The sequence below is a fragment of the Oncorhynchus tshawytscha genome, linkage group LG12 (genome assembly GCF_018296145.1).
Source record: "Oncorhynchus tshawytscha isolate Ot180627B linkage group LG12, Otsh_v2.0, whole genome shotgun sequence".
Classification (NCBI taxonomy): domain Eukaryota; kingdom Metazoa; phylum Chordata; class Actinopteri; order Salmoniformes; family Salmonidae; genus Oncorhynchus; species Oncorhynchus tshawytscha.
This window is the reverse complement of record NC_056440.1, coordinates 16,639,665-16,662,813: the sequence shown is the minus strand read 5'-3', so window position 1 is coordinate 16,662,813 and position 23,149 is coordinate 16,639,665. Positions and strand designations below refer to the sequence as shown.

General features: G+C 34.9%; 46 non-coding genes across 46 annotated transcripts; all 46 read left to right on the top strand.

Moving 5' to 3' along the window:
* Nucleotides 1–173: 173 nt before the first annotated feature.
* Nucleotides 174–285, top strand: trnal-caa. Its single transcript has 2 exons — nt 174–211; nt 240–285. It is a non-coding gene; the product is annotated as a tRNA-Leu (tRNA).
* A 349-nt stretch (nt 286–634) lies between these two features.
* On the top strand, nt 635–746 carry trnal-caa. Its single transcript has 2 exons — nt 635–672; nt 701–746. It is a non-coding gene; the product is annotated as a tRNA-Leu (tRNA).
* A 349-nt stretch (nt 747–1,095) lies between these two features.
* trnal-caa lies at nt 1,096–1,207 on the top strand. The gene is made up of 2 exons: nt 1,096–1,133; nt 1,162–1,207. It is a non-coding gene; the product is annotated as a tRNA-Leu (tRNA).
* A 347-nt stretch (nt 1,208–1,554) lies between these two features.
* trnal-caa lies at nt 1,555–1,666 on the top strand. The gene is made up of 2 exons: nt 1,555–1,592; nt 1,621–1,666. It is a non-coding gene; the product is annotated as a tRNA-Leu (tRNA).
* A 348-nt stretch (nt 1,667–2,014) lies between these two features.
* On the top strand, nt 2,015–2,126 carry trnal-caa. The gene is made up of 2 exons: nt 2,015–2,052; nt 2,081–2,126. It is a non-coding gene; the product is annotated as a tRNA-Leu (tRNA).
* A 350-nt stretch (nt 2,127–2,476) lies between these two features.
* Nucleotides 2,477–2,591, top strand: trnal-cag. The gene is made up of 2 exons: nt 2,477–2,518; nt 2,546–2,591. It is a non-coding gene; the product is annotated as a tRNA-Leu (tRNA).
* Nucleotides 2,592–3,866: 1,275 nt separating this feature from the next.
* On the top strand, nt 3,867–3,978 carry trnal-caa. The gene is made up of 2 exons: nt 3,867–3,904; nt 3,933–3,978. It is a non-coding gene; the product is annotated as a tRNA-Leu (tRNA).
* A 347-nt stretch (nt 3,979–4,325) lies between these two features.
* Nucleotides 4,326–4,437, top strand: trnal-caa. Its single transcript has 2 exons — nt 4,326–4,363; nt 4,392–4,437. It is a non-coding gene; the product is annotated as a tRNA-Leu (tRNA).
* A 350-nt stretch (nt 4,438–4,787) lies between these two features.
* Nucleotides 4,788–4,899, top strand: trnal-caa. Its single transcript has 2 exons — nt 4,788–4,825; nt 4,854–4,899. It is a non-coding gene; the product is annotated as a tRNA-Leu (tRNA).
* A 350-nt stretch (nt 4,900–5,249) lies between these two features.
* trnal-caa lies at nt 5,250–5,361 on the top strand. Its single transcript has 2 exons — nt 5,250–5,287; nt 5,316–5,361. It is a non-coding gene; the product is annotated as a tRNA-Leu (tRNA).
* Nucleotides 5,362–5,711: 350 nt separating this feature from the next.
* On the top strand, nt 5,712–5,823 carry trnal-caa. Its single transcript has 2 exons — nt 5,712–5,749; nt 5,778–5,823. It is a non-coding gene; the product is annotated as a tRNA-Leu (tRNA).
* Nucleotides 5,824–6,171: 348 nt separating this feature from the next.
* trnal-caa lies at nt 6,172–6,283 on the top strand. The gene is made up of 2 exons: nt 6,172–6,209; nt 6,238–6,283. It is a non-coding gene; the product is annotated as a tRNA-Leu (tRNA).
* A 351-nt stretch (nt 6,284–6,634) lies between these two features.
* trnal-caa lies at nt 6,635–6,746 on the top strand. The gene is made up of 2 exons: nt 6,635–6,672; nt 6,701–6,746. It is a non-coding gene; the product is annotated as a tRNA-Leu (tRNA).
* Nucleotides 6,747–7,095: 349 nt separating this feature from the next.
* On the top strand, nt 7,096–7,207 carry trnal-caa. The gene is made up of 2 exons: nt 7,096–7,133; nt 7,162–7,207. It is a non-coding gene; the product is annotated as a tRNA-Leu (tRNA).
* Nucleotides 7,208–7,557: 350 nt separating this feature from the next.
* On the top strand, nt 7,558–7,669 carry trnal-caa. Its single transcript has 2 exons — nt 7,558–7,595; nt 7,624–7,669. It is a non-coding gene; the product is annotated as a tRNA-Leu (tRNA).
* A 347-nt stretch (nt 7,670–8,016) lies between these two features.
* trnal-caa lies at nt 8,017–8,128 on the top strand. Its single transcript has 2 exons — nt 8,017–8,054; nt 8,083–8,128. It is a non-coding gene; the product is annotated as a tRNA-Leu (tRNA).
* Nucleotides 8,129–8,478: 350 nt separating this feature from the next.
* trnal-caa lies at nt 8,479–8,590 on the top strand. The gene is made up of 2 exons: nt 8,479–8,516; nt 8,545–8,590. It is a non-coding gene; the product is annotated as a tRNA-Leu (tRNA).
* Nucleotides 8,591–8,939: 349 nt separating this feature from the next.
* On the top strand, nt 8,940–9,051 carry trnal-caa. The gene is made up of 2 exons: nt 8,940–8,977; nt 9,006–9,051. It is a non-coding gene; the product is annotated as a tRNA-Leu (tRNA).
* A 349-nt stretch (nt 9,052–9,400) lies between these two features.
* trnal-caa lies at nt 9,401–9,512 on the top strand. Its single transcript has 2 exons — nt 9,401–9,438; nt 9,467–9,512. It is a non-coding gene; the product is annotated as a tRNA-Leu (tRNA).
* A 350-nt stretch (nt 9,513–9,862) lies between these two features.
* trnal-caa lies at nt 9,863–9,974 on the top strand. Its single transcript has 2 exons — nt 9,863–9,900; nt 9,929–9,974. It is a non-coding gene; the product is annotated as a tRNA-Leu (tRNA).
* A 349-nt stretch (nt 9,975–10,323) lies between these two features.
* trnal-caa lies at nt 10,324–10,435 on the top strand. Its single transcript has 2 exons — nt 10,324–10,361; nt 10,390–10,435. It is a non-coding gene; the product is annotated as a tRNA-Leu (tRNA).
* Nucleotides 10,436–10,784: 349 nt separating this feature from the next.
* trnal-caa lies at nt 10,785–10,896 on the top strand. The gene is made up of 2 exons: nt 10,785–10,822; nt 10,851–10,896. It is a non-coding gene; the product is annotated as a tRNA-Leu (tRNA).
* Nucleotides 10,897–11,246: 350 nt separating this feature from the next.
* On the top strand, nt 11,247–11,358 carry trnal-caa. Its single transcript has 2 exons — nt 11,247–11,284; nt 11,313–11,358. It is a non-coding gene; the product is annotated as a tRNA-Leu (tRNA).
* Nucleotides 11,359–12,169: 811 nt separating this feature from the next.
* trnal-caa lies at nt 12,170–12,281 on the top strand. Its single transcript has 2 exons — nt 12,170–12,207; nt 12,236–12,281. It is a non-coding gene; the product is annotated as a tRNA-Leu (tRNA).
* Nucleotides 12,282–13,090: 809 nt separating this feature from the next.
* On the top strand, nt 13,091–13,202 carry trnal-caa. The gene is made up of 2 exons: nt 13,091–13,128; nt 13,157–13,202. It is a non-coding gene; the product is annotated as a tRNA-Leu (tRNA).
* A 350-nt stretch (nt 13,203–13,552) lies between these two features.
* Nucleotides 13,553–13,664, top strand: trnal-caa. Its single transcript has 2 exons — nt 13,553–13,590; nt 13,619–13,664. It is a non-coding gene; the product is annotated as a tRNA-Leu (tRNA).
* Nucleotides 13,665–14,018: 354 nt separating this feature from the next.
* trnal-caa lies at nt 14,019–14,130 on the top strand. The gene is made up of 2 exons: nt 14,019–14,056; nt 14,085–14,130. It is a non-coding gene; the product is annotated as a tRNA-Leu (tRNA).
* A 352-nt stretch (nt 14,131–14,482) lies between these two features.
* On the top strand, nt 14,483–14,594 carry trnal-caa. The gene is made up of 2 exons: nt 14,483–14,520; nt 14,549–14,594. It is a non-coding gene; the product is annotated as a tRNA-Leu (tRNA).
* Nucleotides 14,595–14,944: 350 nt separating this feature from the next.
* trnal-caa lies at nt 14,945–15,056 on the top strand. Its single transcript has 2 exons — nt 14,945–14,982; nt 15,011–15,056. It is a non-coding gene; the product is annotated as a tRNA-Leu (tRNA).
* Nucleotides 15,057–15,405: 349 nt separating this feature from the next.
* trnal-caa lies at nt 15,406–15,517 on the top strand. Its single transcript has 2 exons — nt 15,406–15,443; nt 15,472–15,517. It is a non-coding gene; the product is annotated as a tRNA-Leu (tRNA).
* A 349-nt stretch (nt 15,518–15,866) lies between these two features.
* On the top strand, nt 15,867–15,978 carry trnal-caa. Its single transcript has 2 exons — nt 15,867–15,904; nt 15,933–15,978. It is a non-coding gene; the product is annotated as a tRNA-Leu (tRNA).
* A 350-nt stretch (nt 15,979–16,328) lies between these two features.
* trnal-caa lies at nt 16,329–16,440 on the top strand. The gene is made up of 2 exons: nt 16,329–16,366; nt 16,395–16,440. It is a non-coding gene; the product is annotated as a tRNA-Leu (tRNA).
* Nucleotides 16,441–16,788: 348 nt separating this feature from the next.
* trnal-caa lies at nt 16,789–16,900 on the top strand. Its single transcript has 2 exons — nt 16,789–16,826; nt 16,855–16,900. It is a non-coding gene; the product is annotated as a tRNA-Leu (tRNA).
* Nucleotides 16,901–17,248: 348 nt separating this feature from the next.
* Nucleotides 17,249–17,360, top strand: trnal-caa. Its single transcript has 2 exons — nt 17,249–17,286; nt 17,315–17,360. It is a non-coding gene; the product is annotated as a tRNA-Leu (tRNA).
* Nucleotides 17,361–17,710: 350 nt separating this feature from the next.
* Nucleotides 17,711–17,822, top strand: trnal-caa. Its single transcript has 2 exons — nt 17,711–17,748; nt 17,777–17,822. It is a non-coding gene; the product is annotated as a tRNA-Leu (tRNA).
* A 349-nt stretch (nt 17,823–18,171) lies between these two features.
* On the top strand, nt 18,172–18,283 carry trnal-caa. Its single transcript has 2 exons — nt 18,172–18,209; nt 18,238–18,283. It is a non-coding gene; the product is annotated as a tRNA-Leu (tRNA).
* A 349-nt stretch (nt 18,284–18,632) lies between these two features.
* On the top strand, nt 18,633–18,744 carry trnal-caa. Its single transcript has 2 exons — nt 18,633–18,670; nt 18,699–18,744. It is a non-coding gene; the product is annotated as a tRNA-Leu (tRNA).
* Nucleotides 18,745–19,094: 350 nt separating this feature from the next.
* trnal-caa lies at nt 19,095–19,206 on the top strand. The gene is made up of 2 exons: nt 19,095–19,132; nt 19,161–19,206. It is a non-coding gene; the product is annotated as a tRNA-Leu (tRNA).
* Nucleotides 19,207–19,556: 350 nt separating this feature from the next.
* trnal-caa lies at nt 19,557–19,668 on the top strand. Its single transcript has 2 exons — nt 19,557–19,594; nt 19,623–19,668. It is a non-coding gene; the product is annotated as a tRNA-Leu (tRNA).
* A 349-nt stretch (nt 19,669–20,017) lies between these two features.
* trnal-caa lies at nt 20,018–20,129 on the top strand. The gene is made up of 2 exons: nt 20,018–20,055; nt 20,084–20,129. It is a non-coding gene; the product is annotated as a tRNA-Leu (tRNA).
* Nucleotides 20,130–20,478: 349 nt separating this feature from the next.
* Nucleotides 20,479–20,590, top strand: trnal-caa. The gene is made up of 2 exons: nt 20,479–20,516; nt 20,545–20,590. It is a non-coding gene; the product is annotated as a tRNA-Leu (tRNA).
* A 351-nt stretch (nt 20,591–20,941) lies between these two features.
* On the top strand, nt 20,942–21,053 carry trnal-caa. The gene is made up of 2 exons: nt 20,942–20,979; nt 21,008–21,053. It is a non-coding gene; the product is annotated as a tRNA-Leu (tRNA).
* A 349-nt stretch (nt 21,054–21,402) lies between these two features.
* Nucleotides 21,403–21,512, top strand: trnal-caa. The gene is made up of 2 exons: nt 21,403–21,440; nt 21,467–21,512. It is a non-coding gene; the product is annotated as a tRNA-Leu (tRNA).
* A 350-nt stretch (nt 21,513–21,862) lies between these two features.
* On the top strand, nt 21,863–21,974 carry trnal-caa. Its single transcript has 2 exons — nt 21,863–21,900; nt 21,929–21,974. It is a non-coding gene; the product is annotated as a tRNA-Leu (tRNA).
* A 349-nt stretch (nt 21,975–22,323) lies between these two features.
* On the top strand, nt 22,324–22,435 carry trnal-caa. Its single transcript has 2 exons — nt 22,324–22,361; nt 22,390–22,435. It is a non-coding gene; the product is annotated as a tRNA-Leu (tRNA).
* Nucleotides 22,436–22,785: 350 nt separating this feature from the next.
* On the top strand, nt 22,786–22,897 carry trnal-caa. The gene is made up of 2 exons: nt 22,786–22,823; nt 22,852–22,897. It is a non-coding gene; the product is annotated as a tRNA-Leu (tRNA).
* The last annotated feature ends 252 nt before the right edge of the window (nt 22,898–23,149 follow it).

Below are 23,149 nucleotides of genomic sequence, written 5' to 3'. Positions count from 1 at the left end.
TCAAAAAGTTACTCAAATTCCATAAAAAAATGTTTTTTACTATATCTTTCATTAGCTTTTAAGATTTTTTGTTGCTTTTTCTTTGTATCTTATGATCTACATGTTTCCATCAGACATATCAGACGTTATGTTACAGAATTGTGAAAAAATATGAATTTTAAGGATTTATAATTGTCAGGATGGCCGAGTGGTCTAAGGCGCCAGACTCAAGGTGAGAGTCCTTCCTAGTTACTGGGGTTTTCTGGTCTCCGATTGGAGGCGAGGGTTCAAATCCCTCTTCTGACACAACTTTTGCCTTAAACAGTAGCTCTTTTTGTCAATTCCGAAAAATTCTCCAAATGGTGAAAGGAAAACACATGAACAGTGATTAATCGTTTGATAGATGTCATAGTTTGAGAACAGACAACACATGAAACGCGAATAATCGTTCGATACATGTCATCATATGCCTAGTTTAGAATTCAAAAAGTTACTCAAATTCCATAAAAAAATGTTTTTTACTATATCTTTCATTAGCTTTTAAGATTTTTTGTTGCTTTTTCTTTGTATCTTATGATCTACATGTTTCCATCAGACATATCAGACGTTATGTTACAGAATTGTGAAAAAATATGAATTTTAAGGATTTATAATTGTCAGGATGGCCGAGTGGTCTAAGGCGCCAGACTCAAGGTGAGAGTCCTTCCTAGTTACTGGGGTTTTCTGGTCTCCGATTGGAGGCGAGGGTTCAAATCCCTCTTCTGACACAACTTTTGCCTTAAAAAAGAGTAGCTCTTTGTCAATTCCGAAAAATTCTCCAAATGGTGAAAGGAAAACACATGAACAGTGATTAATCGTTTGATAGATGTCATAGTTTGAGAACAGACAACACATGAAATGCGAATAATCGTTCGATACATGTCATCATATGCCTAGTTTAGAATTCAAAAAGTTACTCAAATTCCATAAAAAAATGTTTTTTACTATATCTTTCATTAGCTTTTAAGATTTTTTGTTGCTTTTCTTTGTATCTTATGATCTACATGTTTCCATCAGACATATCAGACGTTATGTTACAGAATTGTGAAAAAATATGAATTTTAAGGATTTAAAATTGTCAGGATGGCCGAGTGGTCTAAGGCGCCAGACTCAAGGTGAGAGGCTTTCTTAGTTACTGGGGTATTCTGGTCTCCGATTGGAGGAGAGGGTTCAAATCCCTCTTCTGACAAACCTTTTGCCTTAAAAAGTAGCTCTTTGTCAATACCGAAAAATTCTCCAAATGGTGAAAGGAAAACACATGAACAGTGATTAATCGTTTGATAGATGTCATAGTTTGAGAACAGACAACACATGAAACGCGAATAATCGTTCGATACATGTCATCATATGCCTAGTTTAGAATTCAAAAAGTTACTCAAATTCCATAAAAAAATGTTTTTTACTATATCTTTCATTAGCTTTTAAGATTTTTTGTTTCTTTTTCTTTGTATCTTATGATCTACATGTTTCCATCAGACATATCAGACGTTATGTTACAGAATTGTGAAAAAATATGAATTTTAAGGATTTATAATTGTCAGGATGGCCGAGTGGTCTAAGGCGCCAGACTCAAGGTGAGAGTCCTTCCTAGTTACTGGGGTTTTCTGGTCTCCGATTGGAGGCGAGGGTTCAAATCCCTCTTCTGACACAACTTTTGCCTTAAAAAGAGTAGCTCTTTGTCAATTCCGAAAAATTCTCCAAATGGTGAAAGGAAAACACATGAACAGTGATTAATCGTTTGATAGATGTCATAGTTTGAGAACAGACAACACATGAAACGCGAATAATCGTTCGATACATGTCATCATATGCCTAGTTTAGAATTCAAAAAGTTACTCAAATTCCATAAAAAAATGTTTTTTACTATATCTTTCATTAGCTTTTAAGATTTTTTGTTTCTTTTTCTTTGTATCTTATGATCTACATGTTTCCATCAGACATATCAGACGTTATGTTACAGAATTGTGAAAAATATGAATTTTAAGGATTTATAATTGTCAGGATGGCCGAGTGGTCTAAGGCGCCAGACTCAAGGTGAGAGTCCTTCCTAGTTACTGGGGTTTTCTGGTCTCCGATTGGAGGCGAGGGTTCAAATCCCTCTTCTGACACAACTTTTGCCTTAAAAAAGAGTAGCTCTTTGTCAATTCCGAAAAATTCTCCAAATGGTGAAAGGAAAACACATGAACAGTGATTAATCGTTTGATAGATGTCATAGTTTGAGAACAGACAACACATGAAACGCGAATAATCGTTCGATACATGTCATCATATGCCTAGTTTAGAATTCAAAAAGTTACTCAAATTCCATAAAAAAATGTTTTTTACTATATCTTTCATTAGCTTTTAAGATTTTTTGTTTCTTTTTCTTTGTATCTTATGATCTACATGTTTCCATCAGACATATCAGACGTTATGTTACAGAATTGTGAAAAAATATGAATTTTAAGGATTTATAATTGTCAGGATGGCCGAGTGGTCTAAGGGCCAGACCAGACTCAGGTGAGAGTCCTTCCTAGTTACTGGGGTTTTCTGGTCTCCGATTGGAGGCGAGGGTTCAAATCCCTCTTCTGACACAACTTTTGCCTTAAAAAGAGTAGCTCTTTGTCAATTCCGAAAAATTCTCCAAATGGTGAAAGGGAACAGTGATTAATGGTCATAGTTTCCGAAATGGCGAGGGTTCAAACCCATGACGTTATGTTACAGAATTGTGAAAAAATATGAATTTTAAGGATTTATAATTGTCAGGATGGCCGAGTGGTCTAAGGCGCCAGACTCAAGGTGAATTCCTAGTTACAAGATCCCTCTTCTGACACAACTTTTGCCTTAAAAAAGAGTAGCTCTTTGTCAATTCCGAAAAATTCTCCAAATGGTGAAAGGAAAACACATGAACAGTGATTAATCGTTTGATAGATGTCATAGTTTGAGAACAGACAACACATGAAATGCGAATAATCGTTCGATACATGTCATCATATGCCTAGTTTAGAATTCAAAAAGTTACTCAAATTCCATAAAAATATGTTTTTACTATATCTTTCATTAGCTTTTAACATTTTTTGTTGCTTTTTCTTTGTATCTTATGATCTACATGTTTCCATCAGACATATCAGACGTTATGTTACAGAATCGTGAAAAAATATGAATTTTAAGGACTTATAATTGTCAGGATGGCCGAGTGGTCTAAGGCGCCAGACTCAAGGTGAGAGTCCTTCCTAGTTACTGGGGTATTCTGGTCTCCGATTGGAGGAGGGTTCAAATCCCTCTTCTTTTTGCCTTTAGCTCTTTGTCAATTCCGAAAAATTCTCCAAATGGTGAAAGGAAAACACATGAACAGTGATCTTATGAGTTTCTACATGTTTCCATCAGATTCTGGTCTCCGATTAGCTTTTATTTTTTGTTACAGAATTGTTTCAAAAATATGAATTTTGATTTATAATTGTCAGGATTGCCGAGTGGTCTAAGGCGCCAGAAAGGTGAGAGTCCTTCCTAGTTACTGGGGTTTTCTGGTCTCCGAAGGCGAGGGTTCAAATCCCTCTTCTGACACAACTTTTGATGGTGAAAGGAAAACACATGAACAGTGATTAATCGTTTGATAGATGTCATAGTTTGAGAACAGACAACACATGAAACGCGAATAATCGTTCGATACATGTCATCATATGCCTAGTTTAGAATTCAAAAAGTTACTCAAATTCCATAAAAAAATGTTTTTTACTATATCTTTCATTAGCTTTTAAGATTTTTTGTTGCTTTTTCTTTGTATCTTATGATCTACATGTTTCCATCAGACATATCAGACGTTATGTTACAGAATTGTGAAAAAATATGAATTTTAAGGATTTATAATTGTCAGGATGGCCGAGTGGTCTAAGGCGCCAGACTCAAGGTGAGAGTCCTTCCTAGTTACTGGGGTTTTCTGGTCTCCGATTGGAGGCGAGGGTTCAAATCCCTCTTCTGACACAACTTTTGCCTTAAAAAGAGTAGCTCTTTGTCAATTCCGAAAAATTCTCCAAATGGTGAAAGGAAAACACATGAACAGTGATTAATCGTTTGATAGATGTCATAGTTTGAGAACAGACAACACATGAAACGCGAATAATCGTTCGATACATGTCATCATATGCCTAGTTTAGAATTCAAAAAGTTACTCAAATTCCAAAAAAATGTTTTTTACTATATCTTTCATTAGCTTTTAACATTTTTTGTTGCTTTTTCTTTGTATCTTATGATCTACATGTTTCCATCAGACATATCAGACGTTATGTTACAGAATTGTGAAAAAATATGAATTTTAAGGATTTATAATTGTCAGGATGGCCGAGTGGTCTAAGGCGCCAGACTCAAGGTGAGAGTCCTTCCTAGTTACTGGGGTTTTCTGGTCTCCGATTGGAGGCGAGGGTTCAAATCCCTCTTCTGACACAACTTTTGCCTTAAAAAAGAGTAGCTCTTTGTCAATTCCGAAAAATTCTCCAAATGGTGAAAGGAAAACACATGAACAGTGATTAATCGTTTGATAGATGTCATAGTTTGAGAACAGACAACACATGAAATGCGAATAATCGTTCGATACATGTCATCATATGCCTAGTTTAGAATTCAAAAAGTTACTCAAATTCCATAAAAAAATGTTTTTTACTATATCTTTCATTAGCTTTTAAGATTTTTTGTTTCTTTTTCTTTGTATCTTATGATCTACATGTTTCCATCAGACATATCAGACGTTATGTTACAGAATTGTGAAAAAATATGAATTTTAAGGATTTATAATTGTCAGGATGGCCGAGTGGTCTAAGGCGCCAGACTCAAGGTGAGAGTCCTTCCTAGTTACTGGGGTTTTCTGGTCTCCGATTGGAGGCGAGGGTTCAAATCCCTCTTCTGACACAACTTTTGCCTTAAAAAAGAGTAGCTCTTTGTCAATTCCGAAAAATTCTCCAAATGGTGAAAGGAAAACACATGAACAGTGATTAATCGTTTGATAGATGTCATAGTTTGAGAACAGACAACACATGAAATGCGAATAATCGTTCGATACATGTCATCATATGCCTAGTTTAGAATTCAAAAAGTTACTCAAATTCCATAAAAAAATGTTTTTTACTATATCTTTCATTAGCTTTTAAGATTTTTTGTTGCTTTTTCTTTGTATCTTATGATCTACATGTTTCCATCAGACATATCAGACGTTATGTTACAGAATTGTGAAAAAATATGAATTTTAAGGATTTATAATTGTCAGGATGGCCGAGTGGTCTAAGGCGCCAGACTCAAGGTGAGAGTCCTTCCTAGTTACTGGGGTTTTCTGGTCTCCGATTGGAGGCGAGGGTTCAAATCCCTCTTCTGACACAACTTTTGCCTTAAAAAAGAGTAGCTCTTTGTCAATTCCGAAAAATTCTCCAAATGGTGAAAGGAAAACACATGAACAGTGATTAATCGTTTGATAGATGTCATAGTTTGAGAACAGACAACACATGAAATGCGAATAATCGTTCGATACATGTCATCATATGCCTAGTTTAGAATTCAAAAAGTTACTCAAATTCCATAAAAAAATGTTTTTTACTATATCTTTCATTAGCTTTTAAGATTTTTTGTTGCTTTTTCTTTGTATCTTATGATCTACATGTTTCCATCAGACATATCAGACGTTATGTTACAGAATTGTGAAAAAATATGAATTTTAAGGATTTATAATTGTCAGGATGGCCGAGTGGTCTAAGGCGCCAGACTCAAGGTGAGAGTCCTTCCTAGTTACTGGGGTTTTCTGGTCTCCGATTGGAGGCGAGGGTTCAAATCCCTCTTCTGACACAACTTTTGCCTTAAAAAGAGTAGCTCTTTGTCAATTCCGAAAAATTCTCCAAATGGTGAAAGGAAAACACATGAACAGTGATTAATCGTTTGATAGATGTCATAGTTTGAGAACAGACAACACATGAAACGCGAATAATCGTTCGATACATGTCATCATATGCCTAGTTTAGAATTCAAAAAGTTACTCAAATTCCATAAAAAAATGTTTTTTACTATATCTTTCATTAGCTTTTAACATTTTTTGTTGCTTTTTCTTTGTATCTTATGATCTACATGTTTCCATCAGACATATCAGACGTTATGTTACAGAATCGTGAAAAAAATGAATTTTAAGGATTTATAATTGTCAGGATGGCCGAGTGGTCTAAGGCGCCAGACTCAAGGTGAGAGTCCTTCCTAGTTACTGGGGTTTTCTGGTCTCCGATTGGAGGCGAGGGTTCAAATCCCTCTTCTGACACAACTTTTGCCTTAAAAAAGAGTAGCTCTTTGTCAATTCCGAAAAATTCTCCAAATGGTGAAAGGAAAACACATGAACAGTGATTAATCGTTTGATAGATGTCATAGTTTGAGAACAGACAACACATGAAACGCGAATAATCGTTCGATACATGTCATCATATGCCTAGTTTAGAATTCAAAAAGTTACTCAAATTCCATAAAAAAAATGTTTTTTACTATATCTTTCATTAGCTTTTAAGATTTTTTGTTTCTTTTTCTTTGTATCTTATGATCTACATGTTTCCATCAGACATATCAGACGTTATGTTACAGAATTGTGAAAAAATATGAATTTTAAGGATTTATAATTGTCAGGATGGCCGAGTGGTCTAAGGCGCCAGACTCAAGGTGAGAGTCCTTCCTAGTTACTGGGGTTTTCTGGTCTCCGATTGGAGGCGAGGGTTCAAATCCCTCTTCTGACACAACTTTTGCCTTAAAAAAGAGTAGCTCTTTGTCAATTCCGAAAAATTCTCCAAATGGTGAAAGGAAAACACATGAACAGTGATTAATCGTTTGATAGATGTCATAGTTTGAGAACAGACAACACATGAAATGCGAATAATCGTTCGATACATGTCATCATATGCCTAGTTTAGAATTCAAAAAGTTACTCAAATTCCATAAAAAAATGTTTTTTACTATATCTTTCATTAGCTTTAAGATTTTTTGTTGCTTTTTCTTTGTATCTTATGATCTACATGTTTCCATCAGACATATCAGACGTTATGTTACAGAATTGTGAAAAAATATGAATTTTAAGGATTTATAATTGTCAGGATGGCCGAGTGGTCTAAGGCGCCAGACTCAAGGTGAGAGTCCTTCCTAGTTACTGGGGTTTTCTGGTCTCCGATTGGAGGCGAGGGTTCAAATCCCTCTTCTGACACAACTTTTGCCTTAAAAAAGAGTAGCTCTTTGTCAATTCCGAAAAATTCTCCAAATGGTGAAAGGAAAACACATGAACAGTGATTAATCGTTTGATAGATGTCATAGTTTGAGAACAGACAACACATGAAATGCGAATAATCGTTCGATACATGTCATCATATGCCTAGTTTAGAATTCAAAAAGTTACTCAAATTCCATAAAAAAATGTTTTTTACTATATCTTTCATTAGCTTTTAAGATTTTTTGTTGCTTTTTCTTTGTATCTTATGATCTACATGTTTCCATCAGACATATCAGACGTTATGTTACAGAATTGTGAAAAAATATGAATTTTAAGGATTTATAATTGTCAGGATGGCCGAGTGGTCTAAGGCGCCAGACTCAAGGTGAGAGTCCTTCCTAGTTACTGGGGTTTTCTGGTCTCCGATTGGAGGCGAGGGTTCAAATCCCTCTTCTGACACAACTTTTGCCTTAAAAAGTAGCTCTTTGTCAATTCCGAAAAATTCTCCAAATGGTGAAAGGAAAACACATGAACAGTGATTAATCGTTTGATAGATGTCATAGTTTGAGAACAGACAACACATGAAATGCGAATAATCGTTCGATACATGTCATCATATGCCTAGTTTAGAATTCAAAAAGTTACTCAAATTCCATAAAAAAATGTTTTTTACTATATCTTTCATTAGCTTTTAAGATTTTTTGTTGCTTTTTCTTTGTATCTTATGATCTACATGTTTCCATCAGACATATCAGACGTTATGTTACAGAATTGTGAAAAAATATGAATTTTAAGGATTTATAATTGTCAGGATGGCCGAGTGGTCTAAGGCGCCAGACTCAAGGTGAGAGTCCTTCCTAGTTACTGGGGTTTTCTGGTCTCCGATTGGAGGCGAGGGTTCAAATCCCTCTTCTGACACAACTTTTGCCTTAAAAAAGAGTAGCTCTTTGTCAATTCCGAAAAATTCTCCAAATGGTGAAAGGAAAACACATGAACAGTGATTAATCGTTTGATAGATGTCATAGTTTGAGAACAGACAACACATGAAATGCGAATAATCGTTCGATACATGTCATCATATGCCTAGTTTAGAATTCAAAAAGTTACTCAAATTCCATAAAAAAATGTTTTTTACTATATCTTTCATTAGCTTTTAAGATTTTTTGTTGCTTTTTCTTTGTATCTTATGATCTACATGTTTCCATCAGACATATCAGACGTTATGTTACAGAATTGTGAAAAAATATGAATTTTAAGGATTTATAATTGTCAGGATGGCCGAGTGGTCTAAGGCGCCAGACTCAAGGTGAGAGTCCTTCCTAGTTACTGGGGTTTTCTGGTCTCCGATTGGAGGCGAGGGTTCAAATCCCTCTTCTGACACAACTTTTGCCTTAAAAAGAGTAGCTCTTTGTCAATTCCGAAAAATTCTCCAAATGGTGAAAGGAAAACACATGAACAGTGATTAATCGTTTGATAGATGTCATAGTTTGAGAACAGACAACACATGAAACGCGAATAATCGTTCGATACATGTCATCATATGCCTAGTTTAGAATTCAAAAAGTTACTCAAATTCCATAAAAAAATGTTTTTTACTATATCTTTCATTAGCTTTTAACATTTTTTGTTGCTTTTTCTTTGTATCTTATGATCTACATGTTTCCATCAGACATATCAGACGTTATGTTACAGAATTGTGAAAAAATATGAATTTTAAGGATTTATAATTGTCAGGATGGCCGAGTGGTCTAAGGCGCCAGACTCAAGGTGAGAGTCCTTCCTAGTTACTGGGGTTTTCTGGTCTCCGATTGGAGGCGAGGGTTCAAATCCCTCTTCTGACACAACTTTTGCCTTAAAAAGAGTAGCTCTTTGTCAATTCCGAAAAATTCTCCAAATGGTGAAAGGAAAACACATGAACAGTGATTAATCGTTTGATAGATGTCATAGTTTGAGAACAGACAACACATGAAATGCGAATAATCGTTCGATACATGTCATCATATGCCTAGTTTAGAATTCAAAAAGTTACTCAAATTCCATAAAAAAATGTTTTTTACTATATCTTTCATTAGCTTTTAAGATTTTTTGTTGCTTTTTCTTTGTATCTTATGATCTACATGTTTCCATCAGACATATCAGACGTTATGTTACAGAATTGTGAAAAAATATGAATTTTAAGGATTTATAATTGTCAGGATGGCCGAGTGGTCTAAGGCGCCAGACTCAAGGTGAGAGTCCTTCCTAGTTTCTGGGGTTTTCTGGTCTCCGATTGGAGGCGAGGGTTCAAATCCCTCTTCTGACACAACTTTTGCCTTAAAAAAGAGTAGCTCTTTGTCAATTCCGAAAAATTCTCCAAATGGTGAAAGGAAAACACATGAACAGTGATTAATCGTTTGATAGATGTCATAGTTTGAGAACAGACAACACATGAAATGCGAATAATCGTTCGATACATGTCATCATATGCCTAGTTTAGAATTCAAAAAGTTACTCAAATTCCATAAAAAAATGTTTTTTACTATATCTTTCATTAGCTTTTAAGATTTTTTGTTGCTTTTTCTTTGTATCTTATGATCTACATGTTTCCATCAGACATATCAGACGTTATGTTACAGAATTGTGAAAAAATATGAATTTTAAGGATTTATAATTGTCAGGATGGCCGAGTGGTCTAAGGCGCCAGACTCAAGGTGAGAGTCCTTCCTAGTTACTGGGGTTTTCTGGTCTCCGATTGGAGGCGAGGGTTCAAATCCCTCTTCTGACACAACTTTTGCCTTAAAAAGAGTAGCTCTTTGTCAATTCCGAAAAATTCTCCAAATGGTGAAAGGAAAACACATGAACAGTGATTAATCGTTTGATAGATGTCATAGTTTGAGAACAGACAACACATGAAATGCGAATAATCGTTCGATACATGTCATCATATGCCTAGTTTAGAATTCAAAAAGTTACTCAAATTCCATAAAAAAATGTTTTTTACTATATCTTTCATTAGCCTTTAAGATTTTTTGTTTCTTTTTCTTTGTATCTTATGATCTACATGTTTCCATCAGACATATCAGACGTTATGTTACAGAATTGTGAAAAAATATGAATTTTAAGGATTTATAATTGTCAGGATGGCCGAGTGGTCTAAGGCGCCAGACTCAAGGTGAGAGTCCTTCCTAGTTACTGGGGTTTTCTGGTCTCCGATTGGAGGCGAGGGTTCAAATCCCTCTTCTGACACAACTTTTGCCTTAAAAAAGAGTAGCTCTTTGTCAATTCCGAAAATTCTCCAAATGGTGAAAGGAAAACACATGAACAGTGATTAATCGTTTGATAGATGTCATAGTTTGAGAACAGACAACACATGAAACGCGAATAATCGTTCGATACATGTCATCATATGCCTAGTTTAGAATTCAAAAAGTTACTCAAATTCCATAAAAAAATGTTTTTTACTATATCTTTCATTAGCTTTTAACATTTTTTGTTGCTTTTTCTTTGTATCTTATGATCTACATGTTTCCATCAGACATATCAGACGTTATGTTACAGAATTGTGAAAAAATATGAATTTTAAGGATTTATAATTGTCAGGATGGCCGAGTGGTCTAAGGCGCCAGACTCAAGGTGAGAGTCCTTCCTAGTTACTGGGGTTTTCTGGTCTCCGATTGGAGGCGAGGGTTCAAATCCCTCTTCTGACACAACTTTTGCCTTAAAAAAGAGTAGCTCTTTGTCAATTCCGAAAAATTCTCCAAATGGTGAAAGGAAAACACATGAACAGTGATTAATCGTTTGATAGATGTCATAGTTTGAGAACAGACAACACATGAAATGCGAATAATCGTTCGATACATGTCATCATATGCCTAGTTTAGAATTCAAAAAGTTACTCAAATTCCATAAAAAAATGTTTTTTACTATATCTTTCATTAGCTTTTAAGATTTTTTGTTTCTTTTTCTTTGTATCTTATGATCTACATGTTTCCATCAGACATATCAGACGTTATGTTACAGAATTGTGAAAAAATATGAATTTTAAGGATTTATAATTGTCAGGATGGCCGAGTGGTCTAAGGCGCCAGACTCAAGGTGAGAGTCCTTCCTAGTTACTGGGGTTTTCTGGTCTCCGATTGGAGGCGAGGGTTCAAATCCCTCTTCTGACACAACTTTTGCCTTAAAAAGAGTAGCTCTTTGTCAATTCCGAAAAATTCTCCAAATGGTGAAAGGAAAACACATGAACAGTGATTAATCGTTTGATAGATGTCATAGTTTGAGAACAGACAACACATGAAACGCGAATAATCGTTCGATACATGTCATCATATGCCTAGTTTAGAATTCAAAAAGTTACTCAAATTCCATAAAAAAATGTTTTTTACTATATCTTTCATTAGCTTTTAACATTTTTTGTTGCTTTTTCTTTGTATCTTATGATCTACATGTTTCCATCAGACATATCAGACGTTATGTTACAGAATTGTGAAAAAATATGAATTTTAAGGATTTATAATTGTCAGGATGGCCGAGTGGTCTAAGGCGCCAGACTCAAGGTGAGAGTCCTTCCTAGTTACTGGGGTTTTCTGGTCTCCAATTGTAGGTGAGGTTTCACATCCCTCTTCTGACACAACTTTTGCCTTAAAAAAGAGTAGCTCTTTGTCAATTCCGAAAAATTCTCCAAATGGTGAAAGGAAAACACATGAACAGTGATTAATCGTTTGATAGATGTCATAGTTTGAGAACAGACAACACATGAAATGCGAATAATCGTTCGATACATGTCATCATATGCCTAGTTTAGAATTCAAAAAGTTACTCAAATTCCATAAAAAAATGTTTTTTACTATATCTTTCATTAGCTTTTAAGATTTTTTGTTGCTTTTTCTTTGTATCTTATGATCTACATGTTTCCATCAGACATATCAGACGTTATGTTACAGAATTGTGAAAAAATATGAATTTTAAGGATTTATAATTGTCAGGATGGCCGAGTGGTCTAAGGCGCCAGACTCAAGGTGAGAGTCCTTCCTAGTTACTGGGGTTTTCTGGTCTCCGATTGGAGGCGAGGGTTCAAATCCCTCTTCTGACACAACTTTTGCCTTAAAAAAGAGTAGCTCTTTGTCAATTCCGAAAAATTCTCCAAATGGTGAAAGGAAAACACATGAACAGTGATTAATCGTTTGATAGATGTCATAGTTTGAGAACAGACAACACATGAAATGCGAATAATCGTTCGATACATGTCATCATATGCCTAGTTTAGAATTCAAAAAGTTACTCAAATTCCATAAAAAAATGTTTTTTACTATATCTTTCATTAGCTTTTAAGATTTTTTGTTTCTTTTTCTTTGTATCTTATGATCTACATGTTTCCATCAGACATATCAGACGTTATGTTACAGAATTGTGAAAAATATGAATTTTAAAGATTTATAATTGTCAGGATGGCCGAGTGGTCTAAGGCGCCAGACTCAAGGTGAGAGTCCTTCCTAGTTACTGGGGTTTTCTGGTCTCTGATTGTAGGCGAAGTTTCAAATGCCTCTTCTGACACAGCTTTTGCCTTAAAAAAGAGTAGCTCTGTCAATTCCGAAAAATTCTCCAAATGGTGAAAGGAAAACACATGAACAGTGATTAATCGTTTGATAGATGTCATAGTTTGAGAACAGACAACACATGAAATGCGAATAATCGTTCGATACATGTCATCATATGCCTAGTTTAGAATTCAAAAAGTTACTCAAATTCCATAAAAAAATGTTTTTTACTATATCTTTCATTAGCTTTTAAGATTTTTTGTTTCTTTTTCTTTGTATCTTATGATCTACATGTTTCCATCAGACATATCAGACGTTATGTTACAGAATTGTGAAAAAATATGAATTTTAAGGATTTATAATTGTCAGGATGGCCGAGTGGTCTAAGGCGCCAGACTCAAGGTGAGAGTCCTTCCTAGTTACTGGGGTTTTCTGGTCTCCGATTGGAGGCGAGGGTTCAAATCCCTCTTCTGACACAACTTTTGCCTTTAAAAAGAGTAGCTCTTTGTCAATTCCGAAAAATTCTCCAAATGGTGAAAGGAAAACACATGAACAGTGATTAATCGTTTGATAGATGTCATAGTTTGAGAACAGACAACACATGAAACGCGAATAATCGTTCGATACATGTCATCATATGCCTAGTTTAGAATTCAAAAAGTTACTCAAATTCCATAAAAAAATGTTTTTTACTATATCTTTCATTAGCTTTTAACATTTTTTGTTGCTTTTTCTTTGTATCTTATGATCTACATGTTTCCATCAGACATATCAGACGTTATGTTACAGAATTGTGAAAAAATATGAATTTTAAGGATTTATAATTGTCAGGATGGCCGAGTGGTCTAAGGCGCCAGACTCAAGGTGAGAGTCCTTCCTAGTTACTGGGGTTTTCTGGTCTCCGATTGGAGGCGAGGGTTCAAATCCCTCTTCTGACACAACTTTTGCCTTAAAAAAGAGTAGCTCTTTGTCAATTCCGAAAAATTCTCCAAATGGTGAAAGGAAAACACATGAACAGTGATTAATCGTTTGATAGATGTCATAGTTTGAGAACAGACAACACATGAAATGCGAATAATCGTTCGATACATGTCATCATATGCCTAGTTTAGAATTCAAAAAGTTACTCAAATTCCATAAAAAAATGTTTTTTACTATATCTTTCATTAGCTTTTAAGATTTTTTGTTGCTTTTTCTTTGTATCTTATGATCTACATGTTTCCATCAGATCAGCATATCAGACGTTATGTTACAGAATTGTGAAAAAATATGAATTTTAAGGATTTATAATTGTCAGGATGGCCGAGTGGTCTAAGGCGCCAGACTCAAGGTGAGAGTCCTTCCTAGTTACTGGGGTTTTCTGGTCTCCGATTGGAGGCGAGGGTTCAAATCCCTCTTCTGACACAACTTTTGCCTTAAAAAAGAGTAGCTCTTTGTCAATTCCGAAAAATTCTCCAAATGGTGAAAGGAAAACACATGAACAGTGATTAATCGTTTGATAGATGTCATAGTTTGAGAACAGACAACACATGAAACGCGAATAATCGTTCGATACATGTCATCATATATGCCTAGTTTAGAATTCAAAAAGTTACTCAAATTCCATAAAAAAATGTTTTTTACTATATCTTTCATTAGCTTTTAACATTTTTTGTTGCTTTTTCTTTGTATCTTATGATCTACATGTTTCCATCAGACATATCAGACGTTATGTTACAGAATTGTGAAAAAATATGAATTTTAAGGATTTATAATTGTCAGGATGGCCGAGTGGTCTAAGGCGCCAGACTCAAGGTGAGAGTCCTTCCTAGTTACTGGGGTTTTCTGGTCTCCGATTGGAGGCGAGGGTTCAAATCCCTCTTCTGACACAACTTTTGCCTTAAAAAAGAGTAGCTCTTTGTCAATTCCGAAAAATTCTCCAAATGGTGAAAGGAAAACACATGAACAGTGATTAATCGTTTGATAGATGTCATAGTTTGAGAACAGACAACACATGAAATGCGAATAATCGTTCGATACATGTCATCATATGCCTAGTTTAGAATTCAAAAAGTTACTCAAATTCCATAAAAAAATGTTTTTTACTATATCTTTCATTAGCTTTTAAGATTTTTTGTTTCTTTTTCTTTGTATCTTATGATCTACATGTTTCCATCAGACATATCAGACGTTATGTTACAGAATTGTGAAAAAATATGAATTTTAAGGATTTATAATTGTCAGGATGGCCGAGTGGTCTAAGGCGCCAGACTCAAGGTGAGAGTCCTTCCTAGTTACTGGGGTTTTCTGGTCTCCGATTGGAGGCGAGGGTTCAAATCCCTCTTCTGACACAACTTTTGCCTTAAAAAGAGTAGCTCTTTGTCAATTCCGAAAAATTCTCCAAATGGTGAAAGGAAAACACATGAACAGTGATTAATCGTTTGATAGATGTCATAGTTTGAGAACAGACAACACATGAAACGCGAATAATCGTTCGATACATGTCATCATATGCCTAGTTTAGAATTCAAAAAGTTACTCAAATTCCATAAAAAAATGTTTTTTACTATATCTTTCATTAGCTTTTAACATTTTTTGTTGCTTTTTCTTTGTATCTTATGATCTACATGTTTCCATCAGACATATCAGACGTTATGTTACAGAATTGTGAAAAAATATGAATTTTAAGGATTTATAATTGTCAGGATGGCCGAGTGGTCTAAGGCGCCAGACTCAAGGTGAGAGTCCTTCCTAGTTACTGGGGTTTTCTGGTCTCCGATTGGAGGCGAGGGTTCAAATCCCTCTTCTGACACAACTTTTGCCTTAAAAAGAGTAGCTCTTTGTCAATTCCGAAAAATTCTCCAAATGGTGAAAGGAAAACACATGAACAGTGATTAATCGTTTGATAGATGTCATAGTTTGAGAACAGACAACACATGAAATGCGAATAATCGTTCGATACATGTCATCATATGCCTAGTTTAGAATTCAAAAAGTTACTCAAATTCCATAAAAAAATGTTTTTTACTATATCTTTCATTAGCTTTTAAGATTTTTTGTTTCTTTTTCTTTGTATCTTATGATCTACATGTTTCCATCAGACATATCAGACGTTATGTTACAGAATTGTGAAAAAATATGAATTTTAAGGATTTATAATTGTCAGGATGGCCGAGTGGTCTAAGGCGCCAGACTCAAGGTGAGAGTCCTTCCTAGTTACTGGGGTTTTCTGGTCTCCGATTGTAGGCGAGGGTTCAAATCCCTCTTCTGACACAACTTTTGCCTTAAAAAAGAGTAGCTCTTTGTCAATTCCGAAAAATTCTCCAAATGGTGAAAGGAAAACACATGAACAGTGATTAATCGTTTGATAGATGTCATAGTTTGAGAACAGACAACACATGAAACGCGAATAATCGTTCGATACATGTCATCATATGCCTAGTTTAGAATTCAAAAAGTTACTCAAATTCCATAAAAAAATGTTTTTTACTATATCTTTCATTAGCTTTTAAGATTTTTTGTTGCTTTTTCTTTGTATCTTATGATCTACATGTTTCCATCAGACATATCAGACGTTATGTTACAGAATTGTGAAAAAATATGAATTTTAAGGATTTATAATTGTCAGGATGGCCGAGTGGTCTAAGGCGCCAGACTCAAGGTGAGAGTCCTTCCTAGTTACTGGGGTTTTCTGGTCTCCGATTGGAGGCGAGGGTTCAAATCCCTCTTCTGACACAACTTTCCTTAAAAAAGAGTAGCTCTTTGTCAATTCCGAAAAATTCTCCAAATGGTGAAAGGAAAACACATGAACAGTGATTAATCGTTTGATAGATGTCATAGTTTGAGAACAGACAACACATGAAATGCGAATAATCGTTCGATACATGTCATCATATGCCTAGTTTAGAATTCAAAAAGTTACTCAAATTCCATAAAAAAATGTTTTTTACTATATCTTTCATTAGCTTTTAAGATTTTTTGTTGCTTTTTCTTTGTATCTTATGATCTACATGTTTCCATCAGACATATCAGACGTTATGTTACAGAATTGTGAAAAAATATGAATTTTAAGGATTTATAATTGTCAGGATGGCCGAGTGGTCTAAGGCGCCAGACTCAAGGTGAGAGTCCTTCCTAGTTACTGGGGTTTTCTGGTCTCCGATTGGAGGCGAGGGTTCAAATCCCTCTTCTGACACAACTTTTGCCTTAAAAAGAGTAGCTCTTTGTCAATTCCGAAAATTCTCCAAATGGTGAAAGGAAAACACATGAACAGTGATTAATCGTTTGATAGATGTCATAGTTTGAGAACAGACAACACATGAAACGCGAATAATCGTTCGATACATGTCATCATATGCCTAGTTTAGAATTCAAAAAGTTACTCAAATTCCATAAAAAAATGTTTTTTACTATATCTTTCATTAGCTTTTAACATTTTTTGTTGCTTTTTCTTTGTATCTTATGATCTACATGTTTCCATCAGACATATCAGACGTTATGTTACAGAATTGTGAAAAAATATGAATTTTAAGGATTTATAATTGTCAGGATGGCCGAGTGGTCTAAGGCGCCAGACTCAAGGTGAGAGTCCTTCCTAGTTACTGGGGTTTTCTGGTCTCCGATTGGAGGCGAGGGTTCAAATCCCTCTTCTGACACAACTTTTGCCTTAAAAAAGAGTAGCTCTTTGTCAATTCCGAAAAATTCTCCAAATGGTGAAAGGAAAACACATGAACAGTGATTAATCGTTTGATAGATGTCATAGTTTGAGAACAGACAACACATGAAATGCGAATAATCGTTCGATACATGTCATCATATGCCTAGTTTAGAATTCAAAAAGTTACTCAAATTCCATAAAAAAATGTTTTTTACTATATCTTTCATTAGCTTTTAAGATTTTTTGTTGCTTTTTCTTTGTATCTTATGATCTACATGTTTCCATCAGACATATCAGACGTTATGTTACAGAATTGTGAAAAAATATGAATTTTAAGGATTTATAATTGTCAGGATGGCCGAGTGGTCTAAGGCGCCAGACTCAAGGTGAGAGTCCTTCCTAGTTACTGGGGTTTTCTGGTCTCCGATTGGAGGCGAGGGTTCAAATCCCTCTTCTGACACAACTTTTGCCTTAAAAAAGAGTAGCTCTTTGTCAATTCCGAAAAATTCTCCAAATGGTGAAAGGAAAACACATGAACAGTGATTAATCGTTTGATAGATGTCATAGTTTGAGAACAGACAACACATGAAACGCGAATAATCGTTCGATACATGTCATCATATGCCTAGTTTAGAATTCAAAAAGTTACTCAAATTCCATAAAAAAATGTTTTTACTATATCTTTCATTAGCTTTTAACATTTTTTGTTGCTTTTTCTTTGTATCTTATGATCTACATGTTTCCATCAGACATATCAGACGTTATGTTACAGAATTGTGAAAAAATATGAATTTTAAGGATTTATAATTGTCAGGATGGCCGAGTGGTCTAAGGCGCCAGACTCAAGGTGAGAGTCCTTCCTAGTTACTGGGGTTTTCTGGTCTCCGATTGGAGGCGAGGGTTCAAATCCCTCTTCTGACACAACTTTTGCCTTAAAAAGAGTAGCTCTTTGTCAATTCCGAAAAATTCTCCAAATGGTGAAAGGAAAACACATGAACAGTGATTAATCGTTTGATAGATGTCATAGTTTGAGAACAGACAACACATGAAATGCGAATAATCGTTCGATACATGTCATCATATGCCTAGTTTAGAATTCAAAAAGTTACTCAAATTCCATAAAAAAATGTTTTTTACTATATCTTTCATTAGCTTTTAAGATTTTTTGTTGCTTTTTCTTTGTATCTTATGGTCTACATGTTTCCATCAGACATATCAGACGTTATGTTACAGAATCGTGAAAAAATATGAATTTTAAGGATTTAAAATTGTCAGGATGGCCGAGTGGTCTAAGGCGCCAGACTCAAGGTGAGAGGCTTTCCTAGTTACTGGGGTATTCTGGTCTCCGATTGGAGGTCAGGGTTCAAATCCCTCTTCTGACAAAACTTCTGCCTTAAAAAAGAGTAGCTCTTTGTCAATTCTGAAAAATTCTCCAAATGGTGAAAGGAAAACACATGAACAGTGATTAATCGTTTGATAGATGTCATAGTTTGAGAACAGACAACACATGAAACGCGAATAATCGTTCGATACATGTCATCATATGCCTAGTTTAGAATTCAAAAAGTTACTCAAATTCCATAAAAAAATGTTTTTTACTATATCTTTCATTAGCTTTTAAGATTTTTTGTTGCTTTTTCTTTGTATCTTATGATCTACATGTTTCCATCAGACATATCAGACGTTATGTTACAGAATTGTGAAAAAATATGAATTTTAAGGATTTATAATTGTCAGGATGGCCGAGTGGTCTAAGGCGCCAGACTCAAGGTGAGAGTCCTTCCTAGTTACTGGGGTTTTCTGGTCTCCGATTGGAGGCGAGGGTTCAAATCCCTCTTCTGACACAACTTTTGCCTTAAAAAGAGTAGCTCTTTGTCAATTCCGAAAAATTCTCCAAATGGTGAAAGGAAAACACATGAACAGTGATTAATCGTTTGATAGATGTCATAGTTTGAGAACAGACAACACATGAAACGCGAATAATCGTTCGATACATGTCATCATATGCCTAGTTTAGAATTCAAAAAGTTACTCAAATTCCATAAAAAAATGTTTTTTACTATATCTTTCATTAGCTTTTAAGATTTTTTGTTTGCTTTTTCTTTGTATCTTATGATCTACATGTTTCCATCAGACATATCAGACGTTATGTTACAGAATTGTGAAAAAATATGAATTTTAAGGATTTATAATTGTCAGGATGGCCGAGTGGTCTAAGGCGCCAGACTCAAGGTGAGAGTCCTTCCTAGTTACTGGGGTTTTCTGGTCTCCGATTGGAGGCGAGGGTTCAAATCCCTCTTCTGACACAACTTTTGCCTTAAAAAGAGTAGCTCTTTGTCAATTCCGAAAAATTCTCCAAATGGTGAAAGGAAAACACATGAACAGTGATTAATCGTTTGATAGATGTCATAGTTTGAGAACAGACAACACATGAAACGCGAATAATCGTTCGATACATGTCATCATATGCCTAGTTTAGAATTCAAAAAGTTACTCAAATTCCATAAAAAAATGTTTTTTACTATATCTTTCATTAGCTTTTAACATTTTGCTTTGCTTTTTCTTTGTATCTTATGATCTACATGTTTCCATCAGACATATCAGACGTTATGTTACAGAATTGTGAAAAAATATGAATTTTAAGGATTTATAATTGTCAGGATGGCCGAGTGGTCTAAGGCGCCAGACTCAAGGTGAGAGTCCTTCCTAGTTACTGGGGTTTTCTGGTCTCCGATTGGAGGCGAGGGTTCAAATCCCTCTTCTGACACAACTTTTGCCTTAAAAAGAGTAGCTCTTTGTCAATTCCGAAAAATTCTCCAAATGGTGAAAGGAAAACACATGAACAGTGATTAATCGTTTGATAGATGTCATAGTTTGAGAACAGACAACACATGAAATGCGAATAATCGTTCGATACATGTCATCATATGCCTAGTTTAGAATTCAAAAAGTTACTCAAATTCCATAAAAAAATGTTTTTTACTATATCTTTCATTAGCTTTTAACATTTTTTGTTGCTTTTTCTTTGTATCTTATGATCTACATGTTTCCATCAGACATATCAGACGTTATGTTACAGAATCGTGAAAAAATATGAATTTTAAGGATTTATAATTGTCAGGATGGCCGAGTGGTCTAAGGCGCCAGACTCAAGGTGAGAGTCCTTCCTAGTTAGTGGGGTTTTCTGGTCTCTGACTGGAGGCGAGGGTTCAAATCCCTCTTTTGACACAACTTCTACCTTAAAAAAGAGTAGCTCTTTGTCAATTCTGAAAAAATTCTCCAAATGGTGAAAGGAAAACACATGAACAGTGATTAATCGTTTGATAGATGTCATAGTTTGAGAACAGACAACACATGAAACGCGAATAATTGTTCGATACATGTCATCATATGCCTAGTTTAGAATTCAAAAAGTTACTCAAATTCCATAAAAAAATGTTTTTTACTATATCTTTCATTAGCTTTTAAGATTTTTTGTTTCTTTTTCTTTGTATCTTATGATCTACATGTTTCCATCAGACATATCAGACGTTATGTTACAGAATTGTGAAAAAATATGAATTTTAAGGATTTATAATTGTCAGGATGGCCGAGTGGTCTAAGGCGCCAGACTCAAGGTGAGAGTCCTTCCTAGTTACTGGGGTTTTCTGGTCTCCGATTGGAGGCGAGGGTTCAAATCCCTCTTCTGACACAACTTTTGCCTTAAAAAGAGTAGCTCTTTGTCAATTCCGAAAAATTCTCCAAATGGTGAAAGGAAAACACATGAACAGTGATTAATCGTTTGATAGATGTCATAGTTTGAGAACAGACAACACATGAAATGCGAATAATCGTTCGATACATGTCATCATATGCCTAGTTTAGAATTCAAAAAGTTACTCAAATTCCATAAAAAAATGTTTTTTACTATATCTTTCATTAGCTTTTAAGATTTTTTGTTGCTTTTTCTTTGTATCTTATGATCTACATGTTTCCATCAGACATATCAGACGTTATGTTACAGAATTGTGAAAAAATATGAATTTTAAGGATTTATAATTGTCAGGATGGCCGAGTGGTCTAAGGCGCCAGACTCAAGGTGAGAGTCCTTCCTAGTTACTGGTTTTCTGGTCTCCGATTGGAGGCGAGGGTTCAAATCCCTCTTCTGACACAACTTTTGCCTTAAAAAAGAGTAGCTCTTTGTCAATTCCGAAAAATTCTCCAAATGGTGAAAGGAAAACACATGAACAGTGATTAATCGTTTGATAGATGTCATAGTTTGAGAACAGACAACACATGAAACGCGAATAATCGTTCGATACATGTCATCATATGCCTAGTTTAGAATTCAAAAAGTTACTCAAATTCCATAAAAAAATGTTTTTTACTATATCTTTCATTAGCTTTTAACATTTTTTGTTGCTTTTTCTTTGTATCTTATGATCTACATGTTTCCATCAGACATATCAGACGTTATGTTACAGAATTGTGAAAAAATATGAATTTTAAGGATTTATAATTGTCAGGATGGCCGAGTGGTCTAAGGCGCCAGACTCAAGGTGAGAGTCCTTCCTAGTTACTGGGGTTTTCTGGTCTCCGATTGGAGGCGAGGGTTCAAATCCCTCTTCTGACAAACCTTTTGCCTTAAAAAGAGTAGCTCTTTGTCAATTCCGAAAAATTCTCCAAATGGTGAAAGGAAAACACATGAACAGTGATTAATCGTTTGATAGATGTCATAGTTTGAGAACAGACAACACATGAAATGCGAATAATCGTTCGATACATGTCATCATATGCCTAGTTTAGAATTCAAAAAGTTACTCAAATTCCATAAAAAAATGTTTTTTACTATATCTTTCATTAGCTTTTAAGATTTTTTGTTTCTTTTTCTTTGTATCTTATGATCTACATGTTTCCATCAGACATATCAGACGTTATGTTACAGAATTGTGAAAAAATATGAATTTTAAGGATTTATAATTGTCAGGATGGCCGAGTGGTCTAAGGCGCCAGACTCAAGGTGAGAGTCCTTCCTAGTTACTGGGGTTTTCTGGTCTCCGATTGGAGGCGAGGGTTCAAATCCCTCTTCTGACACAACTTTTGCCTTAAAAAAGAGTAGCTCTTTGTCAATTCCGAAAAATTCTCCAAATGGTGAAAGGAAAACACATGAACAGTGATTAATCGTTTGATAGATGTCATAGTTTGAGAACAGACAACACATGAAACGCGAATAATCGTTCGATACATGTCATCATATTCCTAGTTTAGAATTCAAAAAGTTATTCAAATTCCATAAAAAAATGTTTTTTACTATATCTTTCATTAGCTTTTAACATTTTTTGTTGCTTTTTCTTTGTATCTTATGATCTACATGTTTCCATCAGACATATCAGACGTTATGTTACAGAATTGTGAAAAAATATGAATTTTAAGGATTTATAATTGTCAGGATGGCCGAGTGGTCTAAGGCGCCAGACTCAAGGTGAGAGTCCTTCCTAGTTACTGGGGTTTTCTGGTCTCCGATTGGAGGCGAGGGTTCAAATCCCTCTTCTGACACAACTTTTGCCTTAAAAAGAGTAGCTCTTTGTCAATTCCGAAAAATTCTCCAAATGGTGAAAGGAAAACACATGAACAGTAATTAATCGTTTGATAGATGTCATAGTTTGAGAACAGACAACACATGAAATGCGAATAATCGTTCGATACATGTCATCATATGCCTAGTTTAGAATTCAAAAAGTTACTCAAATTCCATAAAAAAATGTTTTTTACTATATCTTTCATTAGCTTTTAAGATTTTTTGTTGCT